This window comes from Hipposideros armiger, unplaced genomic scaffold (assembly GCF_001890085.2).
Source record: "Hipposideros armiger isolate ML-2016 unplaced genomic scaffold, ASM189008v1 scaffold_391, whole genome shotgun sequence".
Classification (NCBI taxonomy): domain Eukaryota; kingdom Metazoa; phylum Chordata; class Mammalia; order Chiroptera; family Hipposideridae; genus Hipposideros; species Hipposideros armiger.
The window spans coordinates 1198260-1219707 of record NW_017731741.1 but is presented as its reverse complement, the minus strand read 5'-3'; the positions used below and the strand labels follow the sequence as shown (position 1 = coordinate 1219707).

Here is a 21448-nt window from a genome sequence, read left to right as displayed (position 1 = left end):
CATTCCAAATAACAACAAAAAGACAATAGAGGGTAAGAAAGTAATTACTAACAAATGACTAACTTGGAAAATTATCTAAATTTTAGAAAAACAGAACACTGAAAACTGTGTGCCAAAATAAAAAGAATTCAATATTCTAAAACCAAAAGATAAGCGAATTTCTCTGTGTCTTCGACATGCTTTCAAAACCTCTTTTGTCAGTGCTATTGTTTGGAAGCAAACAAAATATTTTACTAATAGTAATAAGTCTGCCTATTTAGTGAGCAAGCTCTCCATTGAATGCTTTACAAACATCCTTATTCATGCCTCAAATACTTGCACTGCAAGCAAGTATTATCAAGTTCATTCTATACAAGAATAAAATGAGGCTCAGGGAAATGAAATAACTTCCCTTAATAGGCATAGAGTGGAAAACAGCATAGTAGTTAATTGTCAGTCCTGAAGTTAGACAACCCTGAATTTAAATCTTGGCTTAACCCCTAACAACTAAGTATGAGGTAGATACCTAAGATGTGAATCCAATTCTACTTTATTTGAAATATATTCTTGACATTACACTGTGATGCTTACGTAACCTCCCAGTTACACTTCAACAAGCTCCAAAAGGCAGCCTTTACATAACCCATCTCCCCTACCCATGCATCACATTTGCACATGGACTCTGTACATTAGGATTTTATACAACTCTTTCTACTCTAATACAATAAATTTTCTCAAAAATATCTTTTTAGAAATACATAAGGAAAACTGTGAAACCCAGTTGGAAATTCTGGATCTCTCTATATTTCAAACACATACATGTAAGGCAACAGATGCTTGCTTGGCATTTACTGTTAATGGCTAGATGTACCACCACCATGCCTTTCTTCATAGCACTGAGAACCATTTAGGGACACCAGAGAAGTGTAAAATGGAAAGTAAATCCTGTAACTTGTGAGTTAACTGTAAGTGCATTAAAAAACAAAAGTATATACCCATGGGTACTACTAACATGTCTACCAGATTTCCCAGAACAGTTCTAATTTCAAATATTCTGGCCCACTGTCTCCTTAAGAAAACTCACACATTCCAGATCACATGTAACTTTTTTTTTTAAGTGAGATAACACAGTCATCAGATTTAGGGGGTGGGGACTAAGAGGTAACTGCAGGCTAGAGTGATAAATAGAAGGAACTTGAAAAGACTTGGCAAGAAAGGGTGGATCGTTAGTGGGAAGGAGAAATGGGGACATTCAAGATAGATGGAACAGTCCTCAGGCAGAGGAAAGCAGCAAGGTGCACAAGATGTTCTGGGATGGAGGGGAGTGGCAAGTGGTGAATGAGGCAGTGGGTTGACCACTATCATTGGATCAGTCATATACAAAGAAAAGTTAGATGTATTGCTGAAAAATGATAGCTGGAAAAATTGCTGATGACATTGAAGGCCAGGATAAGGACTTTGGCCTAAAGAAGATAGGTGAGCTCTCCTAAAGATTTTTTTTTTTGTAACAGCTTTATTAAGACACCATACAAGTCACCCACTTAAGTGTACAATTCAGTGGTTTTTAATATAGTCAGTTGTGCAACCATCACAATTAAAGAACATTTTCATCAACCCCAAAAAGAAACCCCAAATATCCTAACTCATTCTATATGACACCAGACACCAAAGCCAAACAAACACGTCAGAAAAAAGAAAACTACAGACCAATATCACTAATGAATCTAGAGGCAAAAGTCAACAAAATATTGGCAAACCAAATACAGCAAGATATTAAAAGGTCTTACACTATGACCAAATGGAATTTATTCTAGGACTACAAGGATGATTCAACATATTAAATTCAATCAATATAATAAATCATATTAACAGAATGAAGACAAAAAATACATGACAATGTCAATAGACAGAAAAAGCATTTGACAAAATCTAAAAACATTTCATGATAAAAAATACTCAACAAACTAATACTAGAAGGAAATTTCCTCAACATGATAAAGGGCATCTACAAAAACCCACAGCTAACATCATATTTAATGGTGAAAGACTGAAAGCTTCCCCCCCCAAGATCCAAAGCAAGACAGGATATCCCCTCATCACTTCTATTCAATGTTGTACTTAAAGTTCAAGCCAGGGCAGTTAGGCAAGAAAAATAAAAAGCATCCAGGAAAAAGGAAGGGAAAGAAGAAGTAAACTCTCTGTTTTGCAGATGACATGGTCATATACATATACATACATACATTATATATATATACAGGGGGAAAAAGGCTAATAAAGGAGTTCAGCAAAGTTGCAGGCTATGAGATCAATATACCAACTCAGTTGTATTTCTACAAATAAACAACAAACAACAATCCAAAAAATAATAATTCCATTTAGTATCAGAAAGAATAAAATACACAGGAGTAAATTTAACCAAGAAACCACAAGACTTGTACACTGACATCTACAAAACACTGTTCAAATAAATCAAAGCATACCTAAATAAATCCACGTTCATTAATTCAAAAACTTAATATTGTTAAGATGGCAATAATCCCCAAATTAATCTTCAAATTTAATGCAATCCCTATCAAAATTCCAACTGCCCTTTTTTGCAGAAATGAACAGGTGAATCCTAAAATTCATATAGAACTGCAAGGAACCCCAGAGAGCCAAACTAATCCTGAAACAGAAGAACAAAGTGGGAGGATTCAGACTTCCTGATTTCAAAACTTACTACAAAGCTAGAGTAATCAAAACAGTATGGCACTGGCATCTGGACAGACATACAGATCAGTGGAACAAAAGTGACACTCCAGAAATACTCCCATACATCTACAGCCAATTGCTTCTGACTAAGATGCCACGTCCATTCAATGCAGAAGGAATAGTCTTTTCAACAAATGGTACTGGGCAACTGAATATTCACAATGCAAAAAACTGAATCTGAACCCTACCTCACACCATATACAAAAATTAACTCAAAATGGACCAAAGACCTAAAATGTAGGAGCTAAACTATGAACCTCTGTCAAAGACAGAGGTGTAAATCTTCACGACTTTGAATTTGGCAACACATTCGAACAATAACACCTAAACAAAAGCAACAAAAGAAAAAAATAGATGAATTGTGGAGTTCATCAAAATTTAAAACATTCGTGAGAGAAAGGACACTATAAAGAAAATGAAAAGACAATCCATGGAATGGGAGAATGTATTTGTAAACCAGGTTTCCAATAAAGAAACTTAGTATGCAGAATATAAAAAGCACTTACAACTCAACAACAAAATGACAAACAACTCAATTAAAAAATGGGCAAAAGACTTGAATAAACATTTCTTCAAAGAAGGTATACACACAGCCAACCATTACAGGAAAAGATGATCAATATCATTAGTCATTAGCATATGACTACAGTTAATAATACTGTATTGTATATTTGAAACTTGCTATAGAGCAGAGCTTAAGCATTATTAAGAAAATGAAAAAAAAAAAGAAAGAAAGGTTAACTATGTTGAGGTGATGGATGTGCTACCTTCTTTGTGGGAATCATTTCACAATGTATATGTATATCAAATCATCATCATGTTGTACATTTTAAATATAATTTTGTCAATAATCCTCATTAAAGCCAGGGGAAATAGGCTCATGAGGAAGCATCAATAAAAATGATACATAAGGGACTGAATGATATTAAATAAATTTCAGAGAAAAAATTCCATAGAAGTTGATGTCTGAATAGACAGCGGATAAAGAAGAGACATAACAACAACAACAACAAATAACGCCAAGGTTTCAAGCCCAGAAGACTAGGAGAATCTACAAGATTTTGGAACTTTAAGGCATACGAGTTTGAGTGATGATGTGCCATCTAAATTCTTAGGATTAGAAATCAAGGATCAAGACGGTAATTTGGGACTCACCCCAGAAGTTAGAATGTCCCTAATTCTAGCATTTATTACTGTTATTCATCTCCTACCTTATTTCCAAAAAAGTGACTATTCTTGAAAGTTTTGGTAACACAATAATAGAGAAAAAGCATTGTAAATGCCAGAACTTCTGTTTAAAAAAAAAAGGTTGGGGGAGATTTGCCTGGCAGGGCATCAAAACGGGCTAGAACAGCATAAATGTCTGCATAACAAGAATAGAGCTCAAGGTACTATAAAAACTAAACCTGGCAAATGGAATCTACCTACTCATACAGCTACAGAGTAACCTACATGTGTTTAATGAGAAAATATTTGGAAGAAAGTCTCAGTATCAGGCTAATCCACCAAAAGAACACTGGCTACAAACCAGCTCAGTAGTCTGAGGTTAAGTGCTAAGAATAAAGGACAGGAAGCCCAATAGCAAATCATTCATTTATTCATTAAGTAATTATTGAGAGCCCATTAAGTGCCAGACAATTGCAAATACAGATGTTATAACTACCTCTGTGGAGCTTATAACCTGATGGAAGAGAAAGGCAAATAAAGAGTGAATTGCGGAGGGGTGAAGTTGTTTGCAGAGCATACAGAAAATACACCTAACAGGGAGGAGGGGCAGTGGAAGGAAGTACCATAGAAAGAAGGCAGCCCTGAGGAAGTATCTAAATTGAGACCTGAGAGTACAGGATGCCTAGCAACATGGAGAAAAGTCTACAGATGAGAGAACCCTGACACACAGTGAGCAGGGAAGCACGACTTGTAAATTAAAAATCTCGAACAGCATGAACCTTATAAGGTAAAAGCTACATTAAAATGTCTGGGGGCCGGCCGAGTGGTGCGATGGTTAAGAGCTGGCTTGGGACGCCAGAGGGCCCCGGTTCGGATCCCACATATGAGGGCCAGTGACACTGCCCTCCACAGCTAAGATGCTGAACAACAGCTCAACCTGGAGCTGGGCTGCCGTGAGTCGCCGGCGACGGCGTAGGCTGCAGCCCCTGTGGCAGTGGGTTGCCATGGGCTACCGTGTGTAGCCAGCAGCCAGCGTGAGCGGCCATCCAGAAGCCGGCGACTGATCTGCCTTGCCCGGGAAGAGCGCAATGATGGTGCCAACTTGGGCCAGTGAAGCAACATCCTCCACAACTAGACTGAAGAACAAAAACGACAGCAACTTGTCTGTTCCCCTTCCCCCAATTCCCCAGCGCTGTTCCCAACCCCCAATTCCCCAATAAAAAACTCTTAAAAAAAAAATGTTTGGGCCTCTTCTGAAAAGCAAAGTCGCACCACAAAAGGATTTCAAGTACAAAACTAAAAAACTTTAAAACTACTACTTTGACTACAATATGAAGAACAGATTAAAAACTAGAAAAAGACAGTAAAACCAGATACATGTTATTTTATCATACAAAAAATGAGAGCCATATAAAGTTTAAAACAAAACATTAACAAATGGGTGGCCACAGTCTAACTGTTCTCTCTCCCGGAAAGAGAATTCTGCCTTTATAATTTTAATTTTGAAAACAGCCTGACTGATTTACTGTGGAATGGGCTGAGTTACTAGAGAAAAGAAAGGAATAGATCCATAAAGGACAAAGGGGAGACTCAAGTTGAAGCTGAAAGAAGGTTGGTGTTTATTTCGGGGGAAGAGATTGGTTCAAGGGATAGTCTGAGGGCTGTTCTATACTGTGACAAGGAAGAATCAGAAAAATCCATAAATTAACAGAGAATTGTTTAAAGTCTTGCTGTTATAATGAAACTTCTTGTTTTGATTTTCAAGAGACCAGAGTGAAAATATAAATGGTTTGTCAATTCTTTGTCAATGTTGGGGCTGTGTTTCTTTAGCTATAAAAGTTAAAACTGAACCATGAGAGAGCTCAACTTGATGCAGGTTATAGTACCTGAATATGGAAGGTATCAGAGGAATGAGGTAGATAAATTCAAGAAACAGTCAATGAGTAGAATGGTAAGAATTCAGGGACACATGGAGTTAAGGGAGAGAGAAGGCAAAGCAAAAGAAATCGCTCAAAGATCAAGAGTAGTTGTGTGTGTGGCACAGCTATTCAGCGAAATAGTTAACAAGGAATGATTAGGAGATTTAGAGGCAAGTTAATGAGTTCAATTTAGATTTTAACAATAAAACAAAGAATACAAATAAATCAATAGTGGAGATAAACTGGAATCAGAGAAACAACAGAAAAGAAAAAAAAGAAACAATAGATGGGACAAACAGAAAACAAATACCGTATTTGCCGGCATATAAGACGACTTTTTGGCCCTGAAAAATATGCCTCCAAGTGGGGGGTCGTCTTATACGCCAGGTACACTTCAGATAGACTGCCCATAGTGCTTGCCCCGTGCCATAGTGGCCTCCCGATGCCCGCCCACTTCATTCCACATACCGTTCAGGCATCAGCAGCGCTGCTGGGTGTATGCTCGACTGTTATGCGATTTTGCTGTTATGCGATTTTACCACACTCGCAAAATCGCACACAGCCGACCATATAACAAACTCTGTATTTTGAGTGGAAATGTTAGGGGGTCGTCTTATACGCCCAGTCGTCTTATACGCCGGCAAATACGGTAGCAAGATGGTACCCAACCACACTAATAATTAGATTAAGTGAAAATGGTCTAAATGTGCCTATTGAAAGACAGAGATTGTCAGATTGAGTAAAAAAGCAAGACCCAATTCTATGTTATATACAAGAAATCTATTTTAAATATAAGGACTAGGAACAAAAAAAGTGGAATTAAGTAGTAAATTGTGATGGGCAGAATAAATCATGATGACAAAGCAAAGAGGTGGCCGTAGACAGCAGAAATGAGATGCTTTGTTTAGTGTAAAAGAAAGGGAGGGAAATCTAGAAAAAGAACTCATAATATCACAAATAAGTGTGGTTGATATACTATGCTTTGCATATATAAATAAATGTCCTGAAGGTGCTTACAACCTAATTTACGAGTACATTGTAGTTACTAAACTGTACAATCTTGGTTCAAAGACCATGACCTGGAAACACCAGTGGCTCTGACCCTAAAATATATCAATTGTATGGCTGTAGTACTTCTTTCCTACCCTTATTTCCTCTTCCCCCTTCTCAGGTTAGCAAGGTGCTCCCCCATGGTTCTGACCTCTTTCACACCCAAACAAAACAGGATGGCAGTCACATGAGGGGTGGGAAGCTTCAGAAATCTGTGTTACATCAAGTATGCACTTAGAGAAGCTTCACAGTTTACCAAGCCTTCACCTCTTCCTAACCGCATTCATATTTAATAAATTCAAGCTAAGAGACTTTCAACATAGCTAATTTATGTTTCATAAAATAGAAAGCTCATATTGAGTATCCCTATTTTTTGCTTGCCTTCATAAATCTAATGCTATAATATTTTTGTTCCTTGACTCCAAAAATGCCTACACTCTTTAAAATAGCAATGTCCAATATTATTTGAACTTCATCACATAAATATTTCTACCAGTTTTTAAGGTTTGAAATTATGGCCAAAAAGTCTTGATGAACATTTTGAGAGGTCCTGCCAATTACTAGGGAAGGTGAGAACAATATAAAGGTCTATATAAGCTTAACATATTGCCTTTGTTTTATTCCTCTTTAGAAAGGGATAGTTAGCCTTTGCCCAAAAAAAAAAAAAAAAGGCATAAAAAATATTTTTTCAAGCTTTTGAGAAGACTGTGAAAAGTTCACATCCATGGTTATAATTTGTTTCTCTTGGACCTAAACATACACCCACCCATTGGCTTCAGAAAAGTGCTTGGACAGAAACCCTAGAGGACAGTGATACTTCCTGGAAATTTCAATTAAAAAGAAAGAAAGTATCCTTTCCATGAAAGAACAGCCAATAGCAAATAATGCAAATATTCTTGTGAATTAACACCAGTTTGTAAAAATCTAGTCTTACATAAAAGAGACAGAGACACTCATTCATTGAACACACGGAGCGCTGTCTTGATGGAGGATGATTTACAGCACACTTTAAAACACACCTCCTCTCAACCGTAGCTCACACTCGACTGACTGCACCAAACAAGTTGAAACTTGTCACACACTGTCACTAAGGTTTGACACGCCGCTTCCCATATTGAAGATCTTGCCTTTCCGTTAGATGGCACTCAGCAGCAGCATTCACTGTATTTTGTGATCACAGTGGAAAGGCTCCATGTCACACATCACTTCAGCTATGGCAATTTCTGTCAAATACAAACATTACGATGTGTTCTCATCCATCTTATTCACCAGATCTGGCCCCATGCAACTTCTGGCTCTTCCCCAAAGTCAAAATGACCAAGAAAGGTAAGTGTTTTGAATCAATGCAGGATGCCGAGGCAGCCACGGCAGCACAACTAAAGACACTCACCAAAGAGGACTTCCAGAACTGCTTCAGAAAGTAGTAAAAATGATGGGATCAGTGTGTTTGAAGTGAGGGGGGTTAATGACAATGTGTATTTTACTGTAGTAATTTTTATTTAAACATTCACTGTATTGCTTGATCACACCTCGTATGTCTACCGCTGAAGTGACCATTTTTGAATCCTTGGTATGTTTGTCTTATTGTAAACTCATCAGCAGCTCAGTCTTCTTACTCAAGTTTGAATCCCCAGCCTGGCACACAGTAAGACTGGGTACAAATCTGTCTGATAAAGAGCAAGGAATACAAAAGATAGCTTTCCTTAAATCAGTATTCCCAAACTCCGTATTATTATTCTGTAGTAAACACAATGTGTTTAATTGGTAACAAGATTTACCACTATAATTAAGTTAAATATGTATTTGAGGCTAGTCATTTTCATAATAAATACCACCAAAAGAGGAAAACTCCTAGCACCAGATTTTACAGCACCAAGAGAAATACAAAAGCATTACTGGAGTTAGAAATGTCACCTAGAAATTACAAATAAAAGAAATACGAAACGAGGCTTCCTGAGGCAGGCTCCTTTAACTGACACTAAAAATCACTAGAACAGCTATCCTGGGAAACCAAGTTATTCTCCAGAAAACCTGGCATGTAATATTTCTAAAGTACTGATATTTATAATAATGTCTCTTCCTTCAAAAAAAATAACAATAATCATTTTTAAAAGGCTTCCAGTGGCTCTGCAGGGCCTACAGAATGAAGACTAAACACCTCAGTATAACCTCCTGCATTTAGCACAGGCTGCTGCAATGCAGATTCGCAGCCTGTCTTGCATTTCCAATCCCCCCGACACACACACACCCTGAACTCCAGCCATACCGGCCCCTCAACACGAAATGAATCTTCATGCTTCCGTGTCCTTATTAATGCTGACTCTCCCCTGTCTAGACTGTCTACTTCCTATGTCTACATTTGGGGGAAAAAACCCAACCCAAGACTTCCAGGTATAAGGCTAAAAATAGGCAGTTTATCACCAAACCTAACAATAGCCACATGACACCCAGAATCAAACTTGGGATGGGGGTAAGCCCAGTCAAGTTATTTGTGAGTTTACAGTACACGCATTCACAAATCACAAGGCTGTGAAAAGAGAGTACTGTCCTGGGGAAAAACCTCAATATTGGGGGGGCTGACCACTGACATAGAGGCTGGTGAAAACGGAACCAGAGGAATGGACATCACCTGTAGACCACATTCTATGAGACAAGACGTTGCCTCCAGGTGCAGTAGGTCAACAGGACTTTGTATGGCCTGCCCTTGGGAGGAAAGGACTGGATGTGCAGCTGTGCCTATAAAAGCTGAGCTATGGCAGACCAGGATCTATCTAGGACTACTTGCACTGAAAGGATAGACACACACTGATATATTTTACTTAAATGCATAGAGATGAGTGTGTACATGCATATGTATCAGACAAAAGGGGGGAAATGTAGCACTCATATAAACCAACTTAGATGTCACACCTAACTTCTTTTTTGTCACCATCTGCCTGATCTTTTCCTCCTGCCATAGTCAGCCCCAGTCTAATGATTTTAACTAATTCTATTCAAGCAGTTTGGGTTCCACCATAATTTGGAACTATCTCATATTCTCCTTCTCAATCCCTTTTTATGTCTCCTCCCTTTATCCCCTATAAATTCCATATGAACCATACTAGGATATTTAAATTCAATAAATGCTAAATGAACAAACAAAGCAACAAGTTACAACAAAATAAGGAAATTTATTTTTGCTGTCTTATTACCTATATATAACAAGTAAATATTCTACCCACCAGACCCCAGAGTAATGAGGACAGGGCCTAAGATACATATTCCCCTTCTGAAAAGGGACCGGCCCCAGCATGCACCAATCCACATGTTTTCTCGCATTTAGACGGCTAATAATATAGGAACAGCTATATAAAGAAAGAGTTTATTTCTGCCATGGAGTTTATTGTAACAGGATCTGTCCTGTACCAATTGTATATTTATCTTTAAAAGAAACAGATGGAATGGCATGACACAGAGCTTGGTATCATTATATAAAACAAGCCCAGCTGATGGCTAGACATATACAAACACTGTCATCCCTGTGTACCTCTGCCCCAGATGACAGGAGTCGGGCCACAGCAGAATCAGCTCTTGTTGGAGATCACTGGGCCAGCTGTCCAGGACTAGCCAGGGCTTATGCGATAAGATCTTTCCTTGTTTCAAAGGCTCCTTAAAAGTTCTAATACAGACTTGTGACGCTTTTATGATCCTGGAAAACATCCAAAATGATTAGCCTATCCCTTTCTGACACATGTATCTGTAAGCAATAAACGTACACACTTTCTACTAATTGGGAACTTTTAAGCGAATCCATATAATGAATAAATGCCCTATGGATTAACATTTCCAAAATTAAGCACTACTATCTTAAGTACTTACAGACACACGTTCGCCATATTTTTTGCCATGGGAAAATAAGCAGGTTTAAAAGGATAATGCTGTTGTTTTAACCCATGTGTACGTGATTCATAGACAAAAGGCTGGAAATGCTCAGCAAAAATGGTAACAGTGGTTGTTCCTGAATGTGGTGAATGGGAAATTTTCCTTTAATGGGATTATTCTACATTACTAAGCTTTCTTCACTGAACATGTTATTATTGTGACTAAGAAAAAAATTAAAATGGATTAAAGTCCATTAAAATAAAAAATAAAAAAATGTGAGGTTTTCTCCCTTTATTTCTCATGCTTAGCAGTTTTCAAGGCAGTACAAAACAGGATAACCAAGTCCCAGCAAAGTTACAATGTGCTGGTACCGTGCCATGCGGTATAGATTTACCTACAACACAGAGGAACATTCATACTGGTCCTCTCTTTGAGCTTGGCACTATATGCAAGAAATCGCTGGACTCTAAGAAGCACATGCTTTCAGACCCTGTTACATCAGAGGCCTTTTTTTAAAGTTAGATTTTAACTGGATTTAAAAGAATGAAAGGAATTTCCTGGATTTTATCAGGGTAATTTCCCAACAGATATTTGCCCCCACTTCTCCTCTTACTACAAGGATTAAAGCCACTTAGCAAATTAGAGAGTATACTTGCCACTTAAAATGCTATTAAGAACATGTAAATGAGGAGATCTTTAAAAAGCAATACACATCAACAAAAGGCTTAGAGTTCCTGCTCAGAAGTTGTTTTTACAGTTTCCTATGAGGTTAGTCAAAAAGCATCAACCATCTGAGGGCACATCTAAGGGCAGGAGGGATTTACTTTCGGACCACACAGCGCTATGGAGAGACGGGGAACACATATCTACATATGATCAAAAGAGGCTTTCTTTGTTTTGTTATCATATGACAAGTATCACTGTCAAGTTTTCACTACAACTTCATTAAAATACCAAGCCATACACACGCACAATTTAACACAGCACAAGGAGGACAGGGACATATTTTTCAGAACTGCAAAATGGCATCTGCAGAATGTCTCCAAGGAATGACAAAGGCACTTCTTTAGCCCTAACAAAGAGAACAATGTTTCCACTAAGACACTACAGGACTATTGCATTTCAGTGGGGGGGAAGGGGGAAGCAGTAAAAATTAACACAAAACAGAGCTATACGTGTAGAATGACAGTCTGTAGGGAAAAATTAAAGAAACTATTGAAGACATAAGTTTCACTCATTATAGCACAGAAAATTAAGAGTGCTTCAAGTTTTAAAAATGTGGTAATTTCAAATATTAAATTTGAAAAGAAAAATTATAGCTAAAAAATAAAAATATACTCATCATTTGAATCAACTGAGTTTTTTTAGATTCATAAACACTGCACTTTTATAATTCATGTTGTTTAAAATGCAGTTTATATACAACCTATACAAGCATTGTGCTGAGCAATCTACACTATTCTTTCATTTAATTTCTCATGATCACTCTATGAGAAATGTACTATCAATGCCTCCATTTTACAGATAAGGAAACCAAGGCTTAAAACAAGGCTTAAAGACAGATCTGCATTTCAACTCCAACTCTTTCATATACTAGCTATGAGACTTTGACTTTCTTTCCAAGATGCTTTTATTTTGAATTTCAAGACTATCAACATCAAATAATGTTCACAGGGATTAAAGATGAACTACTGTCAAAAATAGGGCAAGAACTGCCCTAAAATAGTATACACTAAAATGGAACTAGAAGCTTAATAAATTGTGGGGTGCAGGGAAATTGGGATATACTCACTCTTAATCAACTAAATAACATTTTCAAAACACTGTTAAGAGAAGGGCTTAGGAGATGCCTTCAGAAAAAAAGAAAATAAAAAGAGAATGCCAAGAGCCAAGATTAATTACAAAATATAGTAAATATCTGAACATACTGGATGAAGAAATATCATCGTCAGGACCTGAACCTGATTGTTCCTCACTTTCATTGGAAGTGTACATACTTTGTTACCTTCAGTGGACAGTACCCTAAAAAAATGACGACGATTTTTGTATTGTGAGGAAAAAAAACTTCAGTTACAATGACAAACAACAGATTCTGATTAAAGTAAAACCAGTAAATAAGTTGCCAACAAGTAAATTTTTCTCGTAACTATTTGTTTCTCATAAATTGTTAGCCCTACTATGAATAACCACACAACTAATCTTCCTAAACTCCAGTTCTGATCACATCATTCATCTGTTTGGAAAACCTCAACGGCAGAAGAAAATCGACATTGTTCTACCTGAAATGCAGAGTCCTCCAGTCTCTGGCCAGACCCTCTTTTCTAGCCTTTTTGCTCAGCAATGTCCATCATGAATTCTAGTGTTAGGGTGGGGTGCAGGGGGGAGCCAATCTAGTCTCCAGGCTCACTCCTGTGGCCTCTTCTCAGAAGTCAGCCAGCCAAGTAATATGCCCATCCTTACCACCACCATCTGGCAAAATCCAGCTACCCGGCTACCTGGCCAATCACTCCCAGCTGCTCCCTGCTCCATGCCATCCTCCCTGCTCCAGAGGCCACAGCGCCCCCTACCTCTCTCCCAGAGCCCAGCACTGTTCTACAATACAGGCCTCAGGTTCCCATCTTACGCACTCTATTAAATGAGTCTGTCTTACACATCTTTGTATCCCCAGCAGCAAAAAACACACCCCTATGCACAAAGTTACGCTTAGTGCATCTGGGCAGAAAGAAATGAGGTTATAAGAAAACCCCTTTAAGAAAAGAAACTCAGCACACCTATTTTTTCCAAACAATTCCAGACAACATAATCTTCTATTTCTATTATCCAAGATAATCACCTTGACGATTCAATAAATCAAGACTAACAGTAAATGAAACAGCACTCTAATGGAACAAATATTATTTTGGTACATTTATAATGAGAAATCGCATGCTATCTTTTAAGATTCATATTAGGAAAATGTGAGGAGTGTGCAATTTACTATCTTTACCCTGCATGATTGGTTCTCATGCGTAAAGACTCACCTAAAGGGTCATTATCTTCAGAAAAGTTATTAAATTCTAAAAAGAGTCAGAAGAAAATTGAAATGACTGAAATAAGTTCTACAATAATATATTTTGAGATATACAGTCCTCTTGAATCATATCTTTTAGATCTGGGAGGGACTGAAAAAATAACTTAGGCCATCCTTTATTATTATAGATACCCCAGACACTTTAAGAAATTTTAAACTGAGCTCAGTGACTAAGAGATAATTTTTTTGAATACCCTGAGAAAAGGCAGCAACCTAACCTCCTGGCAAAAAATATCTGCCAGGTTATTTCTCATTTGCATTAACTTGTTCAATCATCGTTGTGATGAGCTCATGTTTCTGAATGAATCTGCCCCTTCTCATTTTCTCAAATGCAGCTCATTTTTCCAAACACCCCTTCCTCTTGGTATCTTCTTTTCCCAATGCACCTCCCTCTGCTGAACTTCCGAGTCCCTCAAGATATAAAAACAGTATGAAAATGCAGAATAGTGGCTGCTTTTATTTATGTATTTTTTTAACTACAGGCATTACTATAATCTCTCCTTCAGGCCCAGCATTTATCATGAAGGACACAGAGGATCTTCTTCCTTTCGCTGCTCAAGTTGAGACAGAAATCACAGCAGAAAGCAGGGACAAGGAATGGCTGTCCCTGCAATGCCTGTTGAGGAAAGCAGGAGCTGTGGCTACGAGAACTGCAGCCTACGACAAGAAATGTACTATTTTATCCTTCCATTGTGTAACAGTTACACAGAACTTTTAGGGTATGTCTATATAAATACAATATAAGCTTGTCTTCCAGGAAACATGGCCAACCCAAATACCCAAAACCTAAATCTGGACCATACCTCAACCAGCTCTGCAGCTGGTTCCTCATTGGCCCCCACCCACTATTTACTTTTGCTGCATAACAGCACACTGTGAAACAGAATTCATGGGCATTAATTCCATCCTGGGAGAAAGAATTGTAAATAACATATAAAAACCACTACCCGTCATGTGGTCAAAACAGAGCATCCACAGAAAAACACCAACTCACATTTAATGGTAATAAATCACTGGGTAATCACAGATCTCCTCAGAACTTACACCTGCAGCCCAGGTCTGCGATCGCTGCTACCACCTTGCTCATCCATACCACAATATTCAAGGACGCCTGGATTAGGATAAACGCCTTAGTAGCAGTGCTGACACAACTCAGTTCCTAACGCTTATGACAGAGGTGGCCCAGCCCTGGGTCAGGAAATAATGTGACTGATACTAGTAGAACCCAACAGTAAACATAAATATCTTTAGGAAGTAGGGTTCCTTTCCCAATCTTAAAATTAATTTCCAAATTATTCTTTTCACAGAACCAAACAGAAACAGGTAGAAAATGATTCCAAATGACCTAGAGAATATGCAGATCCATTATTACTTAAATATACTGAACTTTAAAACGATCTCTCAAGAGAAATGAAATCACACTCTAGAAACACATGAAACTTTCTGCACAAGGACATCGCGCTCACACACATCACACAAGTGCACTTGGTCCATAAAGTGGTGTGACTGCGGTCCTGTGAAGCTCCTGAAATCAGTCTCCTTTTGCATCCCATCTTCTATATCCTGACACTTTCCCACACTTAACAAGCTGGGAAATGGAGAGGACTCCAAGGCAGCTCCAAGACCTACTCTAAGACAGCAGCATATAGAAAGACATAGGAAAAAAAAATCAAGATATCCTTATGTTACACTGGCCAAAATTCCTGGTACAACACTAGAGAACAAATTAATTACAGCACTGTAAAAAACACAAAGCGCTGCCAGAAAAAGAAGAAAAAAGAATTTTCTTAATTCTGTTTCTACCCACTTTAGTCACTCAAGCTATCTCCGTCATATTTCTCTAACACTTAAGCTGTCATCTCTAGTGGAGTTTCCCCACCCACACTGATCATTTGAAAAACTTCTGGAAAAGAACGAAAAGTATAATCAGCTTTGCCAAATGACACTCAGATTTGGTCTCCACCCTAGTTATTTGGCTATTTATCCTTATTTCTTGATTGCTTTCCATTCTTTCTCCCTTTCCTTCTTCTCCCAACTACAAATATATCCTAGCAATTAAGTTACTTCCTTTCTGTCCCACTCCCTACTCCTCAGATTTTCAACATTAAATTTCTTCATTCCCGTCATTCCACCTTAAATTCTTCCCTCAAGATACAGAAAGCCAAGAAATGTACAAAATTGTCAGTAAGTCTTCACAATGCATAATTTAATATATTGAAGACTTGTTGTTGAAGGATTTTTCCAAAAAAAAAACAAACATGATTCTCTATCACCTATTTTCCAAACATTCCTCCCATCTCAACAAAGTTACTTCAGCTGTTTTATACCCTTTCTTCTAAGGTCAAACAGAGGTGAGGGTGAGTCTGAGACTCTATGTGTCAGTACATTGTTTGAATCAACAACTGCTTCAAAAAGGACATCTAACTACCTGTTGACCAAAACAAAAAAATGTGCAAATAATGCTATACTTGCTTTTCCTGCAGAGATATTCCTTAGATGAGTGGTGCCAACACCACTATCAACTCACAGAGAGGAGAGAAGAGGCCATGTTCCCTCATTTCCCTAACTGTGCTCAGAGCCTTTTTAACAAAAATCATACTGACAATAGTGAGAACCTGTGAGGTGTTCTGCTAGCACTATGGAGACAAGCAGTGGAGGGGAAGAGAGGCTGCAAGAAAGGCAGGAGAATGACAGCACAACTGCCTCATCCTTGAGGAGCTGTAATCTAGACTGCTAACACACACAACCCCATGGAAAGTCAACATTCATAAACCCTCAATTTCAAGACAACCGTAGAAGAAATGCCATAAAATTGTGTAATTGCCAGAGGAATTACACAGCTAAGAATTCCTAGAGGAATTCAGCAAAATATGGCAAATATATTCCAGAGAAGAAGAAATTTGGCATATGAGATGATAATTAACAGTTTGGCAAAACCACTAAAAAGTTTTAAGAGATTTATTGGTTTGAACATGGCAGGAAAGAAGAACTTCAAATATGCTTACGCTAAATGTAAAACATACATTTTTAGCCTCCACTCTTTTCAGGCTCACATCAAATAACCCTAAAATAGCAGCAATCCAGCCATATCATAACGGTTTTCCAACTTCTCCATAGCACTTGGGGCAAATTAATTTGACTACATGGGTATGTTTGGACAGTCTCAATGTTTCACCTTTTTTTCATCCTCAAAGTCATAGTTAGATGGATTTAACTCTGAGGCAATGAGCTCTAATTTATCCTAGACAATAATACTTCACAAATTCACCCCAGTTAGATAAAGTAAAATAGGCAGAATGGTATAATTAAAAGTATACTGGAATGATGAAGCCAGTTCTAATTCCAGCTCTGAAAGTAATAATAATTTTGAGCACATAATTTAACTTCACTTTACTAAAGTTCCTCATCATAAAATAGGTGAATTATCTCTTAAAGTGACTCACAGTTCTAAGTCTACATTTAAAATAATTACTTAGCATGGCAAACTACACAAAGTTGACAGAAAGTGGACATCAAAAGCAAACATATGGTATGAGCTCTACTTTGTGAAATGTATTCAAATTTACCAGTGTTTATTCTATAAGCTATAAATATAGGGTACAAAGATTTTTTTAAAAAACACAGTATTAACAGTGATTATGTCTGAAAGTGGGAATAAGGCTGGCTATTATTACTTTGTTCAACACACATGTAAATTTATCATTAAAAAGACCCAACCCCTTGCATCCAAGCTTGACATTTGGATCAGAGCCCTTCAGCCTCCACAAAACAGGCTGGAGAGCAGCGTTCTCTTAGAAACACTGTAGTCTAGTCTCCACTAAACGGGGGAAGGACAGGAGGGAGAAAACCCCTCAACTTTGTTTTTCCACAGCTACTTTTCTCATCTAGTCTAAATCCCTGCCTTCCTCACCCCTCCCCACAAAAATATCTTGGGAGTGAACCAAGTAACCTAAAACTGGAATTCCTGGGACTGTGTGTTTTTTAAAAAGCTCTGTATTTTCATTTCCCTACCTCTACTCACACACCCAGAATTGGATTTCATACTTATTTTCACAACAAAAGCTCACAGCAGCAGTTAGACATCCTTAAAAAAAAAAAAAAAAAAGGAAAGGGGGAAAAAAAAAGCGAAGGGCAGGCTAAATGGGGAGAAAAAGAATGACTGGGCACCTGTGGAGGTGATGTCATTACCAGCCATGGCTCTCAACTGTCTCTGGAATGCAGCTGTGGCTAGAATCCCTGAGCCCAGCCAGCGCTATTTAACATAAAAACACAGTCCTTCCTGGCCCTAGAAAACCTCAGTCACACTTGACTATGGTCTACTTAGGAAGCCCTGTTCCCCCAGCTTTCAACATTTTGTAGAGCACAGCATCAAATGCAGTCCTTGGAAGGTATTCAGCTGTTCTAACCTTTAATAACTGCAGGCCTGAGGAGGACTAACTGCACGCCTGTCTACAGGCAGTCCCCTATTCATAACAGGCCTGATACGGAGTCACTGCCTTGAAAAAAAGAATAAAAGATGTATGAAATGCATAGTGAGGAGAGGATGTGGTTGGGGAAGGGGTGGGCACAATGGAGGAATGAGATGAGGATGACAAAAATGAGGCTGGGGGTGTGAGCCTTAACTCTCATGCTGCAAAATGACGCTGAGAAAACAGGCTGCATGGCTGTGCGTACCGATAATACTGTAAGTAGAATAGCAGTTTCTGACAAAGTAAACACTAAAGAAGTGTTAGCTAGTATTATTTTTCCCCACAGAAACAGTCACGAAGGGGGTACTCATTTCCCCAAGCATAGTTAAGAAGGTCCAATTAACCTATAATGCACCTGAAAGTACTTGAAAATTTAACTGTAAATTTCAACGTTTCTCAGGAAGACACACAGTAGGAGTTTCAATTAAAACCCATGTGCTCCCCAGAAGGAATGAGTTTGGAGCTGACCCTCTCTGCCACCCTCCATTCATACCGAACAGCCCAATGATGAATCCCTACATCACCACTTCTTCACAAGGGGCCCGCCCAGAGATTGGGTACCTGACAAGGGGTTGGGTGTGAATGCTAGGAAACTGGGGTGAAGACTATAAGAACCTGGGCCTCCTCGCAAATCTCCTAAATCACCACTCCATGATGCCCTGGTCACCTTTCCCTCCCTTTTTAAGAGTCACAGAATGTAGCCTCCTGCATCCCATGGCCAATATCTACCTGACCACTACGGTCCAGTATGAAGCGAAACTAGACTCTCCATCTCCCAAGTTCAGTCTAGAAAGCAACACAAGGCCTTGCAACTTACTATCGAGATTTTACTATACATTACAATGGGAAGATGGACCGCGAGGGTCCAAATATAGTATATTTGTCTGTTTTTACTGATATTCTAAAGGCAAAGCCAAAATCACACTCGGATGCTAATGTTTTTGTTTAAAAAAAAAAATCATCAAAACAGCAAAAGGAGGAAGAAGCTATAACTAACATCTGGCAATTCCCAAGACTGTGTCTACTTGATCTTTCAGAGCTTTGTTACCCTCACAACCCTCTAAAACTTAATTTTCAATTTTCTATTGCTGATTATGTATTTTGTGGTCAATTCATAACCGCTCTCTTCCTATGGCCCAGATCACATGAAAAGTCCCCTCTCCTCACTGCCCAGCTTTTCCAGAATCACAGGATCTTAGCAAATGGCCCAGACTCCGTCACTGTTCCCATCTATTTCCCTCAGTCTGACAGTGAAGCTGCAGAGGCCAGCTTGAACCAGGAGCACAACCAGTATCTGAGCCATACTCTTCTCCAGCACCCCACAATGTTTCAAGTCTTTACTAGGGAAGAGGGGAGCCGAACCTCACACCTTCACATGTATAGTGCATCCCAAATCAAAATGTGCGTGCGCGCATGCGTGTTCATTGCTCCTTAAAAAGTAAACCCTAATTATCCCGCCCTCCTCACCATCTCAGTTATCCATTCCCATGGTCATACCCGAGCACTGGCTTTCAAATTTTTCTAACTGTGACCCAGAGGAAAATATTTACATCCCAACCCAATTCACAAATACATATTATAGTAAACACGCCCAGTTTAAATGGAAACAAAGTTTTCAAACGTGTCATCCACTCTGATCAGGACTACAGCCCAAGCTTAGGCAATTTCTGCTAAACGCAGTCCTATCACCTCCACATAGTGAGCCTTCTGCCTGCAGGGCTGCCCCGGCAGGAAAAGGGGCACCTGTTTCCTCCCACTCCCCTTTTTCTTTCCTCTCCCAAAGCTTTGTGCAGTGGCAGTATGGCAGCCAGTCAGGTTTAGCTGAGGGGTAATTACTGGTCACTGAAAACTTTTCCCAAAGGGGAAGCATTCTTTATTTAATTCATATTGAAAGCAACAAACAAAACAAAAAAAAATATAGACACAGACAAGTTTAGTGGGTGCCAAAGGATAAGGAAGGAGGAGATAGAAGAGGGTAAAGGGGGTCAAAAATATGGTGATGGAGGCAAAACAGACTCTGGGTGGTGAACACACAATGTGACACATAGATGATGCATTTGAGAATTGTACACTTGAAACCTATGTAATTTTACTAACCATTGTCACCCCAATAAATTTAATAAAGATTAAAAATATTAATTTAAAAAAGTTCTGTATAGGCTAGATAAGGTCCTGACTCTCATGCTGTTTATTCTATTTCATTTTCTAAATATTAGTTACGGTCTTCTAAACTGATTTCTTATGAAATCCTGCCCTGGTCCTAGAATCCTACCATTATCTCAATTTCATGCATCCCAATCTCTGGTTATCTTCTCTTTTTCCAGTCCAGTGCCCCTGGAACCCCAACTTGAACAATCCTCTGGCCCTAAGCAGCCTGTGCCCTCCCACCTTCCAACCGCCCTGCCTTCATTAGCCTCCTTCAGCAGCTTGGATTCCATGGCCACCATGATACTCTTGACTCCCAGCCCCTCGCTCTTCCAGCACATTCTCGGTGTTCTACGGTTCCATGTAACTGGCCTTACTTCAGACTTGCATCCATTAAGCCAAATAAAAACACAATGATAACTTTTCTCAGAGTAAATTCATAGCTACTAACTTTAGCCAGACCCTCAGAGATCTCCAGAAATCCTATGACAATTCCCTAGTCAACCCATACCCCACTCTCCTGGACATAGATTTCACACCTGTATGTGAAGCAAAAACAAATTACGGACAAAAAATATGACACTGGAAACTGGATCCTGCCACAGTCTCAGCCACAATCCACCTGCTGCTGTCCTCTAATAAGGAAAACCTGATAAGGTTTATCAAACTCAATGTTATAAAAAATTACTAGCCATTCATTTAAACAGAAAAAAAGGCCCAGTACAAGACTGACTTCCAATATTAATAAGTTTAAAGGCATTGAACTATTAAAGAATAAAAGAAAAAGTATATTTACTCTAAAAAAAAGTGATTTGCTTTCTCTTCTCTTATGAAAATGTTTGGTAATATTCTCTCTTTAATTCTCTTACCAAAGTAGTTCATGCACAACTCTACCCTTCCTCTATAATCACTGTTGGGCATAACAGTTTATTGTCCAAGTATAATTTGTTCAACCATGCAAACACCTGTGCAATCAGGCATGTTCAATTTGCAAGGGACAAGTCCAATGGCATGGCCACAGTGATAAGCACTGGTGC

General features: G+C 38.6%; 1 protein-coding gene across 23 annotated transcripts in view; it reads right to left on the bottom strand.

Annotated features, from left to right (window-relative positions):
• EPB41L2 (erythrocyte membrane protein band 4.1 like 2) overlaps positions 1–21448 on the bottom strand; it is a 210049-nt gene that overhangs the window by 138525 nt on the left and 50076 nt on the right. Inside the window, exon 1 of one of the 23 annotated variants that reach the window (XM_019663471.1) lies at positions 14792–14868. The exons of the other annotated variants lie outside the window; for them this stretch is intronic. The gene's annotated coding sequence lies outside the window, so the exon portion shown is untranslated. Of the gene's footprint in view, positions 1–14791; positions 14869–21448 lie in introns of those variants that run through there. 23 annotated transcript variants of the gene reach the window in all.